We start from the raw sequence: 8,701 nt of genomic DNA, 5'->3' as shown, positions 1-8,701 counted from the left end.
TTCTGGACTTCCCCCACCCCAGGGAAAAGACTTTGTCTATTTATCCTATCCACACCACTCATGATTTTATAAACCTCTATAAGGTCACCTCTCAGCCTCCGATGCACCAGGTAAAACAGCCCTAGCCTTTTCAACCTCTCCCTATAGCTCAAATCCTCCAACCCTGACAACATCCTTATAAATCTTTTCTGAACTGTTTCAAGTTTCACAACATCTTTCCGATAGGAAGGAGACCAGAACTGCATGCAATATTCTAACAGTGGCCTAACCAATGTCCTGTACTCAATACTCTGACCAATAAAGGAAAGCATACCAAACACCGCCTTCACTCTCCTATCTACCTGCGACTCCACTTTCAAGGAGCTATGAACCTGCACTCCAAGGTCTTTGTTCAGCGACAGTCCCGAGGACCTTACATTAAGTGTATAAGTCCTGCTAAGATTTGCTTTCCCAAAATGCTGCACCTCACATTTGTCTAAATTAAACTCCATCTGCCACTTCTCAGCCTATTGTCCCATCTGATCAAGTTCCTGTTGTAATCTGAGGTAACCTTCTTCGCTGTCCACTACACCTCCAATTTTGGTGTCATCTGCAAACTTGCTAACTATATCTCTTATGCTCACAACCAAATCATTTATATAAATGATGAAAAGTAGTGGACCCAGCACCGATCCTTGTGGCACTCCACTGGTCACAGGCCTCCAGTCTGAAAAACAGCCTTCTACTACCACCCTCTGTCTTCTACTTTTGAGCCCGTTCTGTATCCAAATGGCTAGTTCTCCCTGTATTCCGTGAGATCTAACCTTGCTCACCAATCTTCCATGGAAGATCCTTGTCGAATGCCTTACTGAAGTCCGTATAGATCACATCTACTGCTCTGCCCTCATCAATCCTCTTTGTTACTACTTCAAAAAACTCAATCAAGTTTGTGAGACATGATTTCCCACGCACAAAGCCAATTGACTATCCCTAATCAGTCCTTGCCTTTCCAAATACATGTACAACCTATCCCTCATGATTCCCTCCAACAACTTGCCCACCACTGACATCAGGCTCACTGGTCTATAGTTCCCTGGCTTGTCCTTACCAACTTTCTTAAACAGTGGCATCACGTTAGCCAACCCCCCAGTCTTCCAGCACCTACCTCCCTAGCTTCCCATAGAGTTCTAGGGTACATCTGATCAGGTCCTGGGGATTTATCTACTTTTATGCATTTCAAGACATCCAGCACTTACTTCTTTATAATATGGACACTTCAAAATGTCACCATCTATTTCCCTACATTCTATATTTTCCACGTCTTTTTCCAAAGTAAATACTGATGCAAAATGATGAAGGACAGAATTTCATTAACGTTCTTGACAATTTTCTCCACATTTGTAGCATTTTAAAGAGCTATGCATCTGTGCTTGTGATGCAACGGCAGTGCGTCTGACTCCAGCTCAGAAGGTTGTGTGTTCAAATCACATCAGACGCATTGGCACTGAATTTCTTTTCTGTGTGGAGTTTGCACATTCTCCCTGTGTCTGCGTGGGTTTCCTCCCACAGTCCAAAGATGTGCAGTTCAGGTGAATTGGCCACATTAAATTGCCCACAGTGTTAGGTGCATTAGTCAGAGGGAAATGGGTCTGGGTTAGGTTACTCTTCAGAAGGTCATTGTGGACTTGTTGGGCCGAAGGGCCTGTTTGCACACTGTATGGAATCTAATTTAAAAAACCCTTTAAAAATACCCTCATCTATCCTTTTTTGGTCCAAATGGATAACCTCACACTTGCTTTTATTAAAATCCATCTCCCCCAGCTTTGTCCATTCACCTAATCTATCAATATCCTATTATAATTTTATAAAACTGACCTCACTGTTTACAAAGCTGCCCAATTTTGTTGTCAACAAATATGGATATTTGTCTCTTTATGCCAATACCAAGTCATTAATTTAGTATTGTGAATAATTGAGGCCCCATTGCAGATCCCTATAGGCATCACTAGTCACATCCTGCCAATTTGAGTAGATCAGATTAGATTAGATTAGATTACAGTGTGGAAATAGGCCCTTCGGCCCAACAAGTCCACACCGACCCGCCGAAGCGCAACCCACCCATACCCCTACATTTACCCCTTACCTAACACTACGGGCAATTTAGCATGGCCAATTCACCTGGCCTGCACATCTTTGGACTGTGGGAGGAACCCGGAGGAAACCCACGCAGACACGGGGAGAATGTGCAAACTCCATACAGTCAGTCGCCTGAGGTGGGAATTGAACCCAGGTCTCCGGTGCTGTGAGGCAGCAGTGCTAACCACTGTGCCACCGTGCCATTATTCTAAATCTTTCCAGTCTCTCAACTATTTTCCTATCTATGCCAGTGATTTGCCCTCAATTCCATGGACTTCTACCTCATTTTGTGTGGGATTTTATCAAAAGTCTTCTGGAACTCCATGTAAACAATATCAATTGACTTGCCACTGTCCACCACCTTTGTCACCTCTTCAAAAAACTGGGGTTTGTCAGGCATGACCATGCTGACTTCATGAATCCATGCTAATTCTCCCTGAATAACTGAAATTTTTTGAGGTGTTCAGTTGCTCTGGTGGTATTATTGCTAGATTGGGAATTTTGGGACCCTAGTCTAGCCATTGTTAGTACATTGTTTCCTGCCACTTGTCTCCATGTTTAAACACTTTGCACCATCTGGGTCACATAACACTCCACTTTTACCTAGAGTTAAAGGCATAATTCGAAAACACAACGATTTGAATGGAATAATCACCAACCAGTGTGTTGCTAACATAAGGACGTGGTGGGAGAATGCTCTGCAAGATTAGATTAGATTACTTATGGCGTGGAAACAGGCCCTTCGGCCCAACAAGTCCACACCAACCCTCCGAAGCGCAACCCACCCAGACCCATTCCCCCACACCTACCCCTTCACGTCATACTACAGGCAATTTAGCATGGCCAATTCACCTAAGCTCCACATTTTTGGATTGTGGGAGGAAACCAGAGCACCCGGAGGAAACCCACGCAGACACGGGGAGAATGTGCAAACTCCAAACAGACAGTTGCCTGAGGCGGGAATTGAACCCGGTTCTCTGGCGCTGTGAGGCAGCAGTGCTTGCCACTGTGCCATCCACACTGTCCATATTAGGGCAAAAGGTACACATTAGACTGTGAGCTGCTCATGAGAATACATGCTTGAAAGATATGAATGGCAGTGCACGTCATACAAACCAGAAGAAAAAGTTAAAATGAAATAAGCTGGTACCCTTGCTGCATAAGCAGGTAATCTGACTGACTAGTAGCTGCTTTCTGGAGTTAAAGGAGACTAGGGATGTTCTCAAATAGATGTGAGGGCAATGCCTTTCCTGGTTGAAGAACCACAGTGCATCTGAAGGTCATAGCATCTCAAAGAATATGGGACAGATTATGAAACAAAAGAATCCCAAAGAAATGAAACATGGAAATTTAGTACTCTTGAAGTTTAACCTTACTTGTGACTAGAATTAAACAAAGACCCCTCCAGCTCAGGTTCAAACCTTGTATCAGCCTGATTCAGCAGTTCAGTTTGGATTGATCCATGCATTTTTTTTTCATTTTTTGGATCCATGAATCAAAATGGAAGCTGGACTGTTATGAATGACAAACTTATGAAAAGTGTTCTGCAATTGACAAGTCGAGTGCTGCATGTATTGTGAAGTTGAGCAATACAGTGTTGCTTCTTGGAAGCAGTAAGAAAGAATTTGACTATTTGGCACCAAGATTATTTCAAATTAAGGAAATTCTGCCTGACAAAAGCAAGCCTTCTGTTGAACTGCAGAATGTTAAAAAGCTGCAATTGTCAAAAGCAACAGAATGAGAAATGTCCTGAACCCTTAGATACTTCTCTCATTAAGACAGAAAAACCAAGAAAATTTAAAAGAGAATTCCTAAAATAAAAGTCCTAAATTTACCTGATCAATCATTGAGCCAAAGGATGGCTGTCACCTTATAGATAAGATGACTGCAAAAATTCATATTTTGTATTAGTGGTGCTGGAAGAGCACAGCAGTTCAGGCAGCATCCGAGGAGCAGTAAAATCGACATTTCGGGTAAAAGCCCTTCATCAGGAAGAAAGGCAGAGAGCCTGAAGCGTGGAGAGATAAGCTAGAGGAGGGCGGGGGTGGGGAGAAAGTAGCATGGAGTACAATAGGTGAGTGGGGGACGGGATGAAGGTGATAGGTCAGGGAGGAGGGTGGAGTGGATAGGTGGAAAAGAAGATAGGCAGGTAGGACAAGTCATAGGGACAGTGCTGAGCTGGAAGTTTGGAACTAGAGTGAGGTGGGGGAAGGGGAAATGAGGAAACTGTTGAAGTCCACATTGATGCCCTGGGGTTGAAGTGTTCTGAGGCGGAAGATGAGGCGTTCTTCCTCCAAGCATCTGGTGGTGAGGGAGCGGCGGTGAAGGAGGCCCAGGACCTCCATGTCCTCGGCAGAGTGGGAGGGGGAGTTGAAATGTTGGGCCACGGGGCGGTGTGGTTGATTGGTGCGAGTGTCCCGGAGATGTTCCCTAAAGTGCTCTGTTAGGAGGCGCCCAGTCTCCCCAATGTAGAGGAGACCACATCGGGAGCAACGGATGCAATAAATGATATTAGTGGATGTGTAGGTAAAACTTTGATGGATGTGGAAGACGCCTTTAGGGCCTTGGATGGAGGTGAGGGAGGAGGTGTGGGCACAGGTTTTGCAGTTCCTGCGGTGGCAGGGGAAGGTGCCAGGATGGGAGGGTGGGTTGTAGGGAGGCGTGGACCTGACCAGGTAGTCACAGAGGGAACGGTCTTTGCAGAAGGCGGAAAGGGGTGGGGAGGGAAATATATCCCTGGTGGTGGGGTCTTTTTGGAGGTGGCAGAAATGTCAGCAGATGATTTGGTTTATGCGAAGGTTGGTAGGGTGGAAGGTGAGCACCAGGGGCGTTCTGTCCTTGTTACGGTTGGAGGGGTGGGGTCTGAGGGCGGAGGTGCGGGATGTGGACGAGATGCGTTGGAGGGCATCTTTAACCACGTAGGAAGGGAAATTGCGGTCTCTAAAGAAGGAGGCCAACTGGTGAAAGGACTGTAAGAAAAAAGAATTTTGATCTTTGCAATGTTGTCTGCCCTGTCTATATTCTTTGTTTATTTTCTTTCTGTGTTAAACTAATAGTCTTTTGCCTGCTTAATCATGTTTGTGTGCATTAGAAATCCCTTTGCCACTCTTGTTAAAGTACATTACAATTTTTTTCCATTTATGCAGGAAGTTATTGTGAATCACTTTGTCATGAGTAGCAATCAATCAGGTAAGTCGATAATGTTTCGTAGTCTTATTGAGAATTTCTAAATTTTTCGATAGCTTTCAAACATCGGGACATGATGTCAATGCACTTTTCTATTTGAAGTTGTGATAAAAATTTTTCCGAGTGATTAATTGATAAGATGACAGTGAAGAAATTCAGAACCAATACACCCCATACTGTCACACCAGAAATAGAAATCATCAGGGAACCAAACATTAAGTTATCACATTCATGGATTGTGGAACCAGTGTTTTTTTTGAAAGTGTTAAGACTTATGCAGCATTCCTCCAGAGAAAAATGTGACAATTTACAGATTACACATTCCACTTCCTGGTCTGTTAGTGTCAGTGGACTAACTCCTGCAATGCTTCAGTTCCTTTTTGGAGAAGAATCTACAGCGCAACCAGTTTCCAAAGAAGATGCATTTTATAGTGCAGCAAGGAATATTTAAGACCATAAGACCATAAGACATAGGAGTGGAAGTAAGGCCATTCGGCCCATCGAGTCCACTCCGCCATTCAATCATGGCTGATGCGCATTTCAGCTCCACTTGCCAGCACTCTCCCCGTAGCCCTTAATTCCTCTAGACAACAAGAACCTATCAATCTCGGCCTTGAAGACATTTAGCGTCCCGGCTTCCACTGCACTCCGTGGCAATGAATTCCACAGGCCCACCACTCTCTGGCTGAAGAAATGTCTCCGCATTTCCGTTCTGAAATGACCCCCTCTAATTCTAAGGCTGTGTCCACGGGTCCTAGTCTCCTCGCCTAACAGAAACAATTTTCTAGCATCCACCTTTTCAAAGCCATGTATTATTTTGTACGTCTCTATTAGATCTCCCCTTAATCTTCTAAACTCCAACGAATATAATCCCAGTATCCTCAGCCGTTCCTCATATGCTAGACCTGTCATTCCAGGGATCATCCGTGTGAATCTCCGCTGGACACGTTCCAGTGCCAGTATGTCCTTCCTGAGGTGTGGGGACCAAAACTGGACACAGTACTCCAAATGGGGCCTAACCAGAGCTTTATAAAGTCTTAGTAGTACATCTCTGCTTTTATATTCCAACCCTCTTGAGATAAGAGACAACATTGCATTCGCTTTCTTAATCACAGACTCAACCTGCATGTTTACCTTTAGAGAATCCTCGACTAGCACTCCCAGATCCCTTTGTGCTTTGGCTTTATTAATTTTCTCACCATTTAGAAAGTAGTCCATGCTTTTATTCTTTTTGCCAAAGTGCAAGACCTCGCACTTGCTCACGTTAAATTCCATCAGCCATTTCCTGGACCACTCTCCCAACCTGTCTAGATCCTTCTGTAGCCTCCCCACTTCCTCAGTACTACCTGCCTGTCCACCTAACTTCGTATCATTTACTTCTTATCTAGCGAAGTTTGCAGATGATACGAATTTATACCATTTAACTCCTGTAACGGCAGTTTGAAGTGCAGCAGTTCTTGTGATTTGACTGCTAAAAGCAGTTTTCTGCATTTAAGGGGTGACAACGAGTGAGAATTTCTATTATTTAACCATTTAACTGTCTGAAATGCTATCCAGGAGAGCAGCAAAACATGTAAATGTGTCATTATCAATACAGAAAAGGGTTGAGTTTTTGAAAAGAAAATGAACATCGGCACATCAGAGTGGGCCCTATGTGCATTTTGGATGATGCAATATTGTATGATTTTAAGAGTTTTATCGATTTGCTTCGTTAAGTGTTTTATTGACAATGAAAATGAAAAAGACAAGGCAGTCTGTAAGATATTAAAGGAAGGAAATAGTAGTGATTTAGTATACTTGTAAATTGGTTCAGGCTTTGTTGAAATTCTGAAATGGGCATCTTTTAAGATATTAATTGCCTGACCAAAAATATTCCACAAAGAATATGTGCTGCAGCATGTGTGGATATTCGCAAAGATGGATGCAAAGGTTTAAGAACAAGTATGGCATTAATGTACACTGTGTAAGGTGAAAGAAACAAGTGCGGATACTCAAGCAACTGCCAAGTTTGTCAAATAATTTGCATAGTTCATTGGCACTGTGGGGTGATAGCCTAGTAGTATTATTGCTAGACTATTAATCCAGAGACTCGAGTTCAAATCCCAACATGGCAGATCGTGGAGTTTGAATTCAGTAAGATATTTGATTAAAAGCCTAATGATAATCATGAAACCATCGCCAATTGTTGACGAAAAGCTCATCTGGTTCACTATGTTCTTTATGGGAAGGACATAGCTGACCTTACCTAGTCTGGCCGACATGTAACTCCAAAGTCACAACAATGTAGTTGACTCTTAACTACCCTTTGGACAATTGAGGATGTTGACAATTAGACATCCCAAGAATGAATTTTTAAAAAATGTATCAATTGTGAATCATGTAAATGGTGAAAGTAAAAGTGAAGAAATTGGTGATGAGACTGAAATTGCAGAAGGAATTTGCATAGATACATGTATTCAGTTTACTCCGGATTTCATAGCTGAATTTACGAAAAGACATTTCAATTTCAGAACAAAGGGTGATGTCTGTGTGCGTGATAAGAGAAACTCAAAGAAAGGTATAAGGGCTTGATTTTTTCTAGCCCAAACGATGTTGACAGTAGAAGACATTCGGAAAATATGGCAAGAATGAGAACATCGGATTTTCAGCGTAGAGGAAACAAAGTCAAATTTTACCAATAAGATTGTTATCCATAAGTTAAAACTTTTGTACTCAGCAGTTAGAGGCTTATTTGCATGTATCAACATCTCACTACAGTATAAGTTAACCTCACTTCATTTTATATAAGTTGCAGTGGAGAGAAATTAGAAGCTGACAATTCCTGACATGAAAGTCTGAGTGGGTACCTTGTGGCTATAAGTCACTGGCATATTTTTCAGGTATTCACTTCAGCCAGCATTCTCCAAAATCTTAGTGCATGTTTCATGGCAACCAATGCCTGCATCTTCCATTCACAGAATTTCGTATTGGACGAGCGCCAGCCTCACAGTTCACCACTTAAGGAGTGCACCTTAGAGTTTACTGACACCTTTAATTTGGAGATAGTGGGAACTGCAGATGCTGGAGAATCAGAGTGGATAAAGAATGGAGCTGGAAATGTCGACTCCCCTTCTCTGATGCTGCTTGACCTGCTGTGCTTTTTCTAGCTTCACTCTTTATCCTTTAATTGCTGCTTACATTGGCAGAGGCACCCATGACATCACTTGGAACAGGGCACATCTTGCTTTCTTGGCCTGTGCTTACTTTGCACATACTCAGATGTACCTTGCCTTGCATATTGGTACCACATTCAGAAATTAAAGGCTCACAATACTTCTGTCTTGTCTTGTCTTTTAAAACCGACACAACCTGGCAGCTTGTTGTGGTTGCCAGTAATGATCAGTCAAGGGGGCAGACATGT

General features: G+C 42.9%; 1 long non-coding RNA gene across 1 annotated transcript in view; it reads left to right on the top strand.

Annotated features, from left to right (window-relative positions):
- LOC140486065 (uncharacterized) overlaps positions 1 to 8,701 on the top strand; it is a 57,977-nt gene that overhangs the window by 2,674 nt on the left and 46,602 nt on the right. Inside the window, exon 2 of the long non-coding RNA XR_011962517.1 lies at positions 5,262 to 5,304. This is a non-coding gene — a long non-coding RNA (uncharacterized lncRNA). The remainder of the gene's footprint in view (positions 1 to 5,261; positions 5,305 to 8,701) is intronic.

This window comes from Chiloscyllium punctatum, chromosome 15, assembly GCF_047496795.1.
Source record: "Chiloscyllium punctatum isolate Juve2018m chromosome 15, sChiPun1.3, whole genome shotgun sequence".
Taxonomy (NCBI): Eukaryota; Metazoa; Chordata; class Chondrichthyes; order Orectolobiformes; family Hemiscylliidae; genus Chiloscyllium; species Chiloscyllium punctatum.
The sequence above is the reverse complement of the archived record's forward strand: the minus strand, read 5'-3'. Positions and strand labels throughout refer to the sequence as shown.